This window comes from Melanotaenia boesemani, chromosome 4 (genome assembly GCF_017639745.1).
Source record: "Melanotaenia boesemani isolate fMelBoe1 chromosome 4, fMelBoe1.pri, whole genome shotgun sequence".
NCBI lineage: Eukaryota > Metazoa > Chordata > Actinopteri > Atheriniformes > Melanotaeniidae > Melanotaenia > Melanotaenia boesemani.
This window is the reverse complement of record NC_055685.1, coordinates 13,082,565-13,095,946: the sequence shown is the minus strand read 5'-3', so window position 1 is coordinate 13,095,946 and position 13,382 is coordinate 13,082,565.

Genomic DNA, 13,382 nt, shown 5'->3' with positions numbered 1-13,382 from the left:
GCTACTCTTTCAGTCTTATGATTATGACTTACACAATATTAATTTGATTTCTGGAATGTCACATGATCTCTGACAGACAGAAAGTAATAGCCTGTAGAGATACATTACCATCTCAAAATTTGCAATGATAGATTGGTCAAATGCACATATGTATGGATTACAACCTTTGAGACTGGGTTGTCAGTACTATGCGTACAATCTGACCACTTTTTAAAAATTCTTATAGATATCTCTACATTTTCTCTCAAAACTGGCCAAGCTGACTGGTTTTCCTTATTTCTTCTTTGTGAGTGCTGTAGTTGCCAAATAAGAAATTTTAAGTTGTGATACCAGTCAGTCACATTTTGGAAAATTTGATCTGTTAACATATTTTTTTTTTCTTTGTATCTAAACTAAATTTGGTCTCATAGTCCCACCATGGAAAGTAATTTCCTCCGTAGAACAGTAATAGTAGGAGATATTTTGTAACAATTTTGTGTGCAGGCTTAAAATGACTCAGAATTGGTCATGTAAATAAGACATTACTGAAAAGTGAGAGGAATACACCAATAAGTAATGATATCACAACCATTGACAGGTTACAGGAGCAAAAAGCAAAGTTGTTTCACCGCAAAATTTGGTGTTGTGTGCTTCATGTAGACCAAAACAAAGCTTGTCATGAGCCCCACCTCCCTCCACCTCTTCCCCCCACCCCCTACTCACCTAGTCTGCAAACAAAAGTGCAAACACACTGAGTAAAACAATATCACCATTTTATGGAACATGTCGAAGTAACTTATAACGTTTATGTTGTTACTTGTCCAGGAGAAGAAGTGCGAACTCCGAGTCAAACTGTAACTCTTTAGCTCTCACAATGCTCTGCCCATTTGGAAATATAAGGCCAATGTTAATCCAGGTTATGTCCCCTTTTTGTCTGATAACTTCTTCGCCAACAACCGTTTTTATGGGTAATGTCGGATCCTGGTTATCTTCTCGTAAGCGTTTTTTTTTTCTGCTCTTCGCTATTTTGCTTTGAAAATACGCGGCTCTTACAAGAGAGAGGAGGCAATTCACATGAACGTACATAAACATACATTAACGAACGTAACGGCTGGTAAACACAGAGCTGGAGATCAACACAGGCAGACGGTGTGTGATTTCTTTGAGATTTTTTAAATTCCATCAGTCTAAAAAATGATGAATTTCCCTTTTAAGTCAGAACTTGTCTTGTTACAGTGCACTGGTCTTCTGGGAAAACCTGCACCCTGTCATTCACATAGATGTTATTTTGACACTTGTCACCAGCAAAATATTTTTGTAGACCAGTGACACCCCCCACATTGCAACAACACTCCCCTACACTAGCAACCCTCACCCAGCAGGACAGCAATGAGTCCCACAAAATGCTTACGAAAGCCTCAGAGAACACAACAAAAAAACCAGAGGTGGTCACTCGGCTTCCAAACTTCCTAGATCCAAATTTGATGGGAATTGATTGCATCTGTGGGAGGTAAACCCAATTCAAAGACCCCACCTCACAACCACGAGGGCCTTGGAGGTCCATTGCTAATATCCCAGCGCCAAACACTTCAAGATGGTCTTACATGTTCTTTGTCCACCTCCTGACTGGTCAGAGCTGTTTTGGTATCATGAAGAGGAACTTGCCATAATGTTTTGACTGATCAATATAAATCTGAAACTGAGAAAGTTGCATTGTTGTGTGCATCTCTAAGTAGGTCCATATTTGTATACATCCATGGATGAATCCCATTCAGTGCAAGTGTTTGGTGGCGTCTCCGAGCTGTGAACATTCATAGTTAGCTATAAGTGGTTATGAATGTGTTGAAAGTGATTCTCAATAGCCACATTATGAATCATGGCCAGCAAAGGCGCTCAGAAGCATTGTTGCTGCCAAATGTGTGTATATGTATACGTGTGTTGGGGGCAGTTTGTGTGTTATTTCTATATATTGTGATCATTGTGCCAAAATGTGGGGAGTACCCAGTGGAAGTAGATGTGTGCCAAAAGGGGCCCAAAATCCTGCAGGAGACTTTTATCTCTGCCTTGTGTGTATTTGTGTGTGCAAACACACGAGTTTCTGCAATGGTTCTGCAGAGGTTCGAAGCAAATGTCATTTTGTGATTCAGTGAAACTGTCTGCTCCCATGATGAGTGTGTGAGTGTGTTTCCCTGCATCAAAAGGGGAGGATATGAAAGGTGAATGTCAGTCTTTGATGTAAAGCTTCCCACTGTTAAACTTCAGCTTCAATCAACATCTCAACTGTTGCACACACACACACACACACATAAAGCAGCACAGCCACTGTTTTACATTAAAAACTTAATGAGAATTTAAAAAGATCAAAACAGAGAAGTCAAAGGAAAACAAGAGACAATCTTCATGCTAACCTGCTTATCTCACCACAGGTGCATGTGAGTGTTATAATGCACACTCATGTTTGTTTACGGCTTGGTGTATTTGCAGGGGCGTTGGTGTTGTCTTATTGTGACTTTGCATGTGATTATTTACATGATCACACAGCGAATTTGGCAACAGACCACCAGTGTACCATCTGCTACTTACAGAGCATGCAGAGGGAGTGTGCACTGTACAGTTGCACGCACACAGACACACACAGGTGTCAATCCATTCTGTTTTGTGTGTGCGCTGCTTAGATACGCCACGCTAACTTGTTGAATTAAACTTGTGATTTATTCAGTAGGTTTCTGATTTGATGCTTCCACCATTTGCAAAAAAGGGTGGAAACCATCATTAAATCTGACATCACTGCTCCAACAAACACACACACACACAATGCACAACAGACTACCAATGCAGCTGCATAGCATCTCACTGAAAATGAGAAGTCCTACATATAACACAAATGTATTATTTATCATTGATTTATAATGTGTGTATTGTGGGTCTATGTATGTGTCCTCCTTAGAAAGGTGTCATAATAGCCCCCTGCTGCTCGGACCTCAATTAACCCCCTACAACTGCACAGCAGACAGACTGAGCAAGGCAGAGAGCAGAGGGAAAGATAGATGACAGAAATGATTAGATGACAGTGGCCGAGGACTGATAGAGACACTGAGAAAAGTAGATATCGTGACTGGTAAACTTCTTCCTCTCTGAGGATTGCATTCTTCCAGTCCACTCTTTCATCTATCCATCTACACCCGCACCCCCTGACAGTTTAAGAGGCCCCTGGGGGCAGATGGAGAAACTGAATTCAGGAGAGCGACTAGGACAATGGCCGGTTGAGCCAGCTATACAAACCCCAAACGTCGAGTGGATGGCCTGTGAAAGCCACTTGCCTTGAGGCTTGCAGAAATACTAACCATTCACCCACACATACATATACAAGAAGAGAAGGAGGGAAAGGAAAGGGGCTTTTTATATTGACAATAATAGCTATCTAAGCAAGGCCATTTCACAAAATGTAGTCAGGAACAGTCTGAGAAAATCTGGCCCATAGCCTTTGGCATGTGTTTGAATGTGACCCCATGGATTGTAATAACGCAGACGGCGTGAGAGGTGAAAGTGACTGCAAGTGACCATAAGCAGAAATCAACTCCTGTGCTGCCAGTTAAAACCGCTAGTGTCCATTTGCTGTTGTGACAGCCGCATCCTATTTCAACTTTGCTCTGAGTCTTTTTTTCGATCCGAACTCTCATAAAGTTGATCGAGGGAAAGTAATGAAGTTTTATCCCATTAGCTTCCTTGGCATCATCTTTCTCCTGTCCTCAGCAGTCATGCTAATAAAAAATATTTGTGCTGAGGATAGCAAATATAAGAGGAGACAACACACACATTCATGTGACCACAGCTGCACACGCCCAGCTGCACACATGTGCACATGAATCTACACAAAATCAAAAGGCAATGTGCAAGCATGTTGCTTACAAACACGCACAGATATTTCTGAATTAGATTTTTGCACAAAGACACACATACGCACATGCACTGACACACATGCACTGACACCAAGGCGAGACGAGGGTCAGACAGGACTGATTGTCTCTTCCAGTTGCTCCAAAGAGCATATTGATTTTTCCCACACTCTTCTTTCTGCACACCTCCCTCCCATTCTCTCGCCTCCACTCTCTTATTTTTCTTTCCCTCCCTTTCCTCCCTGATCTTGTCCTTTTTTTCAAAACTCGCATTTTCGTTTTTGTGTTTTTTTCTCAAACCTTTTTCTGTCACACCTCCTTTAAACTTTTTTCTTGTCTGTTCCAGGGGCTCTCCATAGTTGCTACTCAGCACTAAAAGGCACCCATTTTCACTCCAACCTCAAAAACTGACCTGAGCAACGTAACAATGAAACACATCCATAAAAACTCTCTAATTACTGTTTGAAAGCTGCACTTTCAAAAGTGATCCAAGCCTCAAATGATATACTCCTTCTCATGCTTTGCTTTTACAGGTTGCAGGACTCCACGAATCATTCTTCACATCTAACAGAAAACAGTCCTGTTCCATAAAGCCCCATCTGCAACAAGATTCCTGCAGCGAATTATATACTGTGTCAGTATTTAAGAGCTATTTCTTTAACACAGGTTACAGGCAGCTATAACTCATTCACTCACTTCTCTTGCTGTAGTACTCCTCTGTACACTTGGATCAAGCTGGAACCTTATTTCTTTGTCTTTGTGATAAACTGTATTGAGCTCTCTGTGTTTTAGAGTTTCTTAGTTCTTTTATTTTTTGGCAGTAAAAAAAAATGCAAGAACAAATCCTTTGACACATTCCTAGATTATGTAGTGTGATAAACAGATGACGTATCTCCAGCACAAAAAGTGCTTGTGTGTGTGTATTTTTGCCTATGTGAAAATGAGAGTGTGTCAAAAACCAGTGTTTTATGGCACTTGTTATTAACTCCATGTGGCTTGTTCTCTGATTCAGCATGCTGCCAAAGCAATGAAGGGAAAGAGAGAGAGTTAATGAAAAGAATTAATCTTCATTTTTTTCAGTCCTTTTTCAGTTCAGTGAAATAAAGAAGAAAAGACAGGAGAGCCCTAATCTTCTTTGTTCTTTAGTCATAATTGACTCTGTCTTCTTCTACCTGCTAACTGTCACTTAGACTACAATTGTCCCCAGTTTGGCGAGACAGGGGATATATGGGATAAATTCTATTTCCCTCGAAATCTCAATTTGGGTTCAGCAATGGGTTCAGACAGATGTTTAATCTGTTGTCACAACAATTTTCCACAACAAGCCAGCTCTGCACTATGCACAATTAGTTTCACACACATGTTTACTTTGTACTTACAAGCTATTGTAGGATAATGGCAGTTGAGCTGTTTTGGTTCATGTCTGTGGAGAAGCCGCAGTCGGAGGAGCTTAAACACACAAACACTGAGAGATAATTGTGTAAAAGGATTAGAATGGCCTAGACTTTGTTGTTGTACCACAAGGCAAAATATGCAAGGCTGTCATGTCTGGTTGGATCCTTGTTTCTGTCATTGTTACATACACATGTGCTCAGACAAACCTGCTGTAGAGAATGAAGTTTAACCTCACTGTTTATTTGACAGTTTTTTTTATTGAAGCATGCAAACATGCTTTCAGTCTTGACCTGATTTTTCTTAGCTAATCAGGTTGATTTGTGACAAATATGTTCCAGTCATGACTAAAATCAAAATCCTGATTCATTATTATGCATGCAGAACGAAAGTGAATGTATGGTGTGTGTAAGTTGTAAATATGCTTTTCATAGAGAGCTCTTCAGGTGGTCAGACAACATCTTTTCACTACAAGGGAAAACATCCAAAAGTTTTCATAACTTTACATAATCAACAATCCTGTCACTTTACTAACTTTTTGTAAGTAAAAGTGGAGCGACAACGTGAAGGTTTCTGATGAGTCTGTCAAAAAAGCATGCACTACTGTTGACATTGAAATAATATGTTGCACATAGTCACTCTCAGTCACCCTACAGCACCTTCAGTTATCATCTTTTTGATTAATCATAACACCCTGCCATCCGACATGATTGCAAATAACCTGTTAGAAGGTGCATGTACTTCGGAAAACATTTCAAAATCTATTGTAGAAATTTTGAATGTGTTTAATCCTCATAAACTGCCACAGTGTATGGAAGATGGTTCAAGATGTATTTAAGATTTTTGAGAAAACCATACAGTAAGATATGCAAGACATAGCTGCAGATTAAAGAGTGAGGAGCTAATAAAAAATGGCTTGAAACTGCTTGCCCATGTCTCAGTCTTAGACCGACTCACTAAACCAATCCAAATTCAACTGATTTCATAGCTGTAGTTCATAATTGTGTTTTTATAGGGATGCAACAGATTTCACCATTATGACTACATGTGTTAATTGGAAATCACATTTACAAATATGAGACAATGACAGCAGTCACAACAAAAATTCTCTGGAGGGTTAACCTTTAAGCAAGTAATAAGGTTCTCATAGGCATAGAAAGCCAGGTTGGAGTTCAATCCCAAGACAAAGACTTTTAGTTTGAATTGCTCTTAAGGTCACTATTTAGTTGGGTTTAGGCTACAACTAATTCTGGTAAGGTTTCCCTGTAAAACTTTCATCAAACAGAGGTATGACTGATAATGGCATGGTTTTAAAACTGGGCCAAATAAAGAGAAAAGCAGCTGTGACTGTTGTTGTTATTGCTGGTTGCTTGGCTACTTCACAAAGACCCAGCTGATTTCCCACATCGCACATCTCAAGTGATGATTTTCTCTGACCACTACCAAAAGAGAAGACGTACAGTCAAGTTGAGTCAAGTTGAACTGAACTGTATGATGCATTGAAGTTGTGGCATGGTATGGCATTTGCATATGTTAAACCACAAATAATGAGCACTTTTACCCCACCTGTCTAGACATCATTCTAGTGTAAGCAAATGAGAATTATTTTCCACTTACATAAACAACAGCTAACACATACACACACACACACACACTTGACATGTGAAACCAGACACACCTTTCTCCACTGGCAAAAGAAAGGAGAAATTTCCAACATACCAGTCAATTCATGAGATCCTATTCATCTCCTCAGCATCTCCTCAGGCCTCATCAGCAGGGTGTGTGAGACACCCAACAACCTCTCAGTCCCATCACAACAAAGGTAACTAACCACTTCCACACCTCTGGGCCTCAACGCCGTTTCAATACACTCCGTGGAAGGATTGCTTCAGAACGAAACTGCCAGCTGGGAGTGAAAGGAATTCAAGACAAGAGGAAGTTTTGTTTTTTATAATGTGTCTGTTTGTATGTTTTGGTGTGGTGGTATGTGTTCATCCCACTCATTGTGTGCCAGTTTGTGTGTTTCACTGCAGCTGTGCAACCATCCACTCTGTTGACAGTGCCAATCTAAACACAAACATCATTGGCTTTTAATGATGTGATTAGGGCAACACACACACACACACACAGACATTACAAGGATCTGAGTGAAGAAACATCTATTATTGATTTGATTGATTTAGTTAATTAATACATGGATGTGATAAACTATTTGAAATTTAGTCTATGTTGCTGTGCATAAATTAATATTATCAAAATGTATGCCAATGTATTTGTGCATGTGTGTACAATAGAAACACACTTTAAGCAGCATGTGTCTCATATACACATATATAGTGGTAGCTGTCCGGAGGCCAGGTGGTTTAAGTGACCCCTGCAAATGCACATGCACACATATACACACTTCCCCCACACCTTTAACTTTACTGCATGGCCGTTAACCAAAGATAACACAAACGGCTTCTAAATCAACAGGCTAGATTGAGCAGTACCAACATCACAGCCGACAGACAGATTCACTTCTCATTAACAGCTCTGTAGACCTTCTAGCCAGTCTAGCTGCTTGAAGTGGACTTTTCAGAATGAGTTTTAAGAAACTGATGCTTTCCTCCATTTCACCCGTTAACAATTTACACAGCTGTGTGAAAAATTGATCTTTCTCAGAGAGTCTTTAGATAAAATTCTTATTCTATGTCCATTTATTGCATGTCAGCATAACTTTTCCTTTGGGCCATTTAATGACATGCCATGTAAAATCAAACCCCCCTTCATTCATCGTTTGTGCATTAATATTAGTCAACAAGCCCTAAGCAGTGAAGCCACTTGCAGTCCTTTGTAGTCATGGTTACAACAATTAATCTTTGTAGTCTTAATGCTCACATGTGTTATGTGTCAAAGCATCAACACTGTGTCTCTGAGTGGTGCAGTGTGTGTAAATACACTAAAAATGGAACAGTGTGGCTGAAGGTCTCCAAGCTCCTCTTCTGAGAAATGTAAATCAAGTTTGTCAAGTTGCACCTGTCTTCATTGACAATGCAAGTGCCATCTAACTGTCCCACTTCAGAGAATAATAGATCTTTGTTCTTGATGAGTTCATGACATTTTCATATCATAAGAATAGCACTGACTTTTCACCACTTCAGAAACAGGATTACTTTGAAGGCATGTAAAGCTATATCATTATCCATTACCTGCAGCTTATATAATGCTTAATTAGCATTCATTTGAGCTTCTCATTTCCTAAGTAAAAAAAACTGGAAGTGCAACAGTTAGCCTATTGTTGCATCATACCATATTTTATTGTAATATACGGCATTAAGACTTAAGACATAATGTATGGAGCAACCCCTGAAAGCACATGTAACTTCACACAACAAAACAAATAGAAATACAGCTTTACCTGTGATAATTGAGGCACATCATTCAGATTAAAAAAAATATATATATATATGTATATATATATACATATATATATATATATGAAATCTTTTTCTGATGCTCACTTTTAGATATAACAGCTCAAAAGGGCAGATGAGAGAAGCATCAATGGTTTGTTCATTAAATGTACAATATCAATATCTGAGTGTTTAAACTAATGGAAGACTAAATCTGTAGCAGTGTTAGTTTTTTAGTATTGTACTGTCAGCATTAATAACCTGGGTCTGAAGATCTTAATGCTGCACTATTAAACTTGGACAGATTTTCACAATTATTCACCTCTTAACAAAGACTAATTCAGCATCCATGTTGCACCCTGTCTCTTCTCTGAGCTCTCTCCAGCCAGCAAAATTTAGTGCAATGTTGACTCTTGTGTTATCTGACACTTTAATCTCTTTCTTTCCCATGCGTCCTCCGATAATATCATGTTGCCTTTCTTTGCAGAATAAGCCATTCTGTGCTTTCAAAACTGCCAATGCGTTGATATCCAGTTTGTGGAGGTGGCATGAAGCCCAATACAGTTGATGCTGTGGGCAGGAAAAAAAAGAAAGATTGGTTTCTCAGCCTTATGATGTTGCAAGGAAGTGACGGCTCCAAGGAATGAGCATAATGATTGTCAATGTGTCTTCAAAACTACACAGAAACAGAGTTTTAAGTTCGTAAAGTTATGTAATGTTGTTTCAAAGTCATCAAAAGGCACAACTGAGAACTATAAGAGTCTGTACAGATTTTTATAACCAGTCCACTCAATACATGTTGTTGTATTTCACTGAACATCTAAAAATTTTGTTAATAGGGCCAACTAATAATAAGACTGCCCATCTAATGGTAGTTATAATATAATAATAAGGATATAAATGGATATATACATAGTGCAAATAGTTAAATATTTTCTCAGCAGCTTTGTTCAGGCACAAATGAAAACACCCCAAACCCTGTAAAATTGTGCCAAGTGGATATTTTTGAGTTAAAACAATCACAGAGGACTTCATGGTTATAATGCCTGTAGGCTCACCGTGGCAGTGTTGAGACTGCAGTGACCATAGATGGGCTGGAGTGGTGGGCCTGACTTGCTTAATTTTTCCCTGGGCCTCAGATTTCAATAGTAAAGCAACAGATCCATGGCTGAAGTTATTTTTAATCCTCTTAGAAAACAGTCTGGGGCCATTTTAGTTCAGATGCTGTTGGTCAAAAGGCAACTTAAAGGTCCCATATTATGCAAAATTCACTTTTTAATGGTTTTGGAACAGTCATACTGGTCCCCCCGCATGTGTAGGAGACCCGTAAGTGTGAAACTCTTTCAGGCGCTCTCTCTCCCCCCTGCTCCACCTCTAGGGAAGTAAGCGCTGAAATGAGCTTGTTTGAAAGCGTGTACGTTATGACGTCATAAGGGACAATAACCACTCCCCACAGAGCGATGGACCCGTCTACCGGCTCTCAAAGCCCGCCCTCTAAAAATCACCCAGTGTTTTTCCCTCTTCGGCAACCCTCGTTAGCGGACATGGCTAAGCGACAGAAGCACTGTTCTGTTTGTGGCTGCATAAATGAACACGAAAACGTTTTTTTACTTCCATCCACTGAACCCACGAGGACTGAGTGGATTAATTTTATTTTTGGAGGAAATGTACCCGGAAAACTTCCAAAGGTTTTGCATGTCTGTGGCCAGCATTTCAAAGAGGACTGTTTCCACAACATGGGGGCATGGAAAGCAGGCTTCGCCAACCGTTTGAAGCTGAAGCCAGGTTCAATACCAACTGTCCGTGACACAGCTGGAGAGGTAAGAGCTGGCAGTTATTTTATCGTTTCGGCCTTATTAGTCTGATAGCTTGAAAATATATTAACCTGTCAATCACCTCATGACGGGCGATGCGATGGGCGGAGCCAACAGCTGAGCTGCTCCACCAGGGTTCCGCCCACCATAAACGGCACATTTCTGAAGCTGCTAAAAGAGGGAGGTGAAGAGAAGCCGCTGCACTCAAACTGAGGGTCGATTTGTCCATACCATGGCGGAAATATTTCATTTAGATATTAATGAATGGTCTCAGATTGGGAATAAAGTGTATAATATGGGACCTTTAAGATATTTTTAGTAACAAAGTGACATTGTGATTAATCGAACATCACCATTAATATCCTTTTCTTTATTCAAAGGATGAGTGAGACCACCCATCTCTGTGCTTACAGACGTAAGGACCAGGAAGGTCAGATTTGGTTGTGTCCAAACACACGACGTGTCCTGAAGCCTCGATGTAGTAGACAGGGGTCCCCCTCCCCCTTCTTTTGATTCGATACTCTTCCTTCAGTGTAGCTATGACACACCACAGTCAAAGACCCTCTCAACCTTTCCCCAACTCCCTCTACCCCCACCTCCTTCACATTTCCCCTGCTGTGCTTCTGCCACTTTTGCTAAGACTTTTGTTAAAATCCTGTCTTTATTTAATTATTTAATTAAGGAAAAATAAAATCTATAGATTTGCAATTCACTGCAAGAGAGAGAACTTTGGATCCTGTTTATAGTGACTTTTAGCTTGTTGGTGACCTGTATGACTGAGTACTAGGTTTGCATGGGCAGACAGACGTAGTGGGATGGAATGATGGAGGCTGCTGTGCTTTCATCCATTTTAGATGTTGGAAAAATCACAACCTTTTGTGTCTTAACAGAATCCTTTTCCTGACTTTTGTAGGCAGTTGTTTCGGTTTTGACTTCACTTTGACACAAACATCTGTCACATTTTTTAGGCTTCACAGGCATGTATATTCATCTAATGAACTAAAATAGACACATTTTGACTGAAGTCAAGTTTCAGAAACAATAAGGACCACTTACAAAATATGGGTGGACCAGATCTCAAATATGAGTGTTGAGTATGAGTGTGTATGAGTGTGAGTGTGTAACAAAGTGTCAGAAGTAAAAGAAATCTGTCAACAAGCTGTTACTGTGTATTTTGAATAGACCAACTAGAAAAAAAATATCCATTTTAAAATTACTGTTGATAAAATTTGGAAAACTTGAAAGTGTCAAAATTCTTTCTGTCAACACTATACTGATGATCAGTATTTAAAAAAAAGGTCAGATAATTATAAGAATATCCATTGGTTTTACCACAAGCACTATTTCATCCTGAGAAACAGTCCTCTTATTTGCACATTTCTGCAGCCAATGAGCAAAGTAGAGCTGTTTTATTTCATTATTTGTATCCATATAAAGGCACATTCAGGCAAAACAGCCATTTAAAAGTCTTACTTTTCTTACTCAAAGTATGAATACATGCTATTTATTGCTACTTTTCTTTCATTTAAAATTAGTTGACCTTCATCTATATACAGTAGCAGTAAGACAGAATTTGAAAGACTGATACAATACTGTGGAAAAATCTTTGAGTCACCCTTATTTCATATTTTTGCTTCCAAGAAGACAGACTTTCTTGTTATCTTTTAAAGTGGTCTTGGTTCCCCAGAAATTCATTTTAAGAGGAATGTGTCTTTTTGTGTATTTAAGCTACTTAACATTGCCCTATGAATCATGTAAGCATAAAAAGACACCTAATTCATGGGGGTGAACTGTGGTGCCTACACAAAACTCAGCAAACTGGCCAGAAACTACTTTAAATTGTATCTTCAGTTTGAGACAAGCTGCAAAGGCAGATCATTTCCCTCCCTTTTCCCAGAGTTGCATCTATGAAAATGCCAAAAGATAACACAGTTTGACAAGCATGAAATAATGTTTTTGCACCAAGAAGTTGATTCCCAAATATCTACTGGTTGGATGCTTTGCATATTTCAGCATGGTGTGCAGTGTGTTCTTACAATTTTGATGAAATTGAACAAGTGAATGACAGGAGAAGAAGTTGTATTCTCAAAAATACAAAGCAGAACAAAAACAGTATCTTAAAATGATAAGGAAGAGGGAAAAATCCAGGGTCTGACACAGGTCCTGGAGGATGCATCTGGACCTTCAGTTGATCCATACTGTTGACCAAAGCCTCATCAGGAAAACAAGGAACAAATGCTGAGATGTGCTGAATGACACAAGAACTGGACTGAAAAATCTGTGAAAATAGATCCAACAGAGTGCTGAATCCCCTGCAGAGCCTAGGCCTCAAAATTACTTAAGCAGTGTGGGATCATCTTGATAGAGAACAGAACAAAAAGCAGCAAACATTCAAACGGGACCTTTGAAATGTCCTTCAAGAAGCCTGGAGAACTATTTTTGAAGACTAAAGACATTACAAGAAACCATAACTAAAGCTAAAAAGGGTTCGAGTTTCCATTAAAACTAAAAGTAATCACATGGACCAAATATGGACTTTTTTAAATAAAAATATGTTTTAGATGTCTATAAACTCTGTTACTAGTGTAGGCTACTACATTTATGTTAGTAAATCACGGCATATATTTCCCGTTTTCTTTGCAATAAAGAAATGGGGGAGCTCAGGGCTTTTGTGTAGCTTCTTAATGAAGTTAATCTGTATAGACCTCGGGGATCTATTCAGTTTCACAATTTATATCTTATCTTAGAAGCTTTGTATAATCTGTGTTATTTATTCATTTAAACTGAACGTTGCTGTGGTTTACAGTAGGCTATCAGTCAAAGGTTTGGACACAGTGTTGTGTGTCCAAACTTTTGCCTGGTAGTAAATTACCAAAGACAATTCGGTTTCCATGGTTCAACAACAA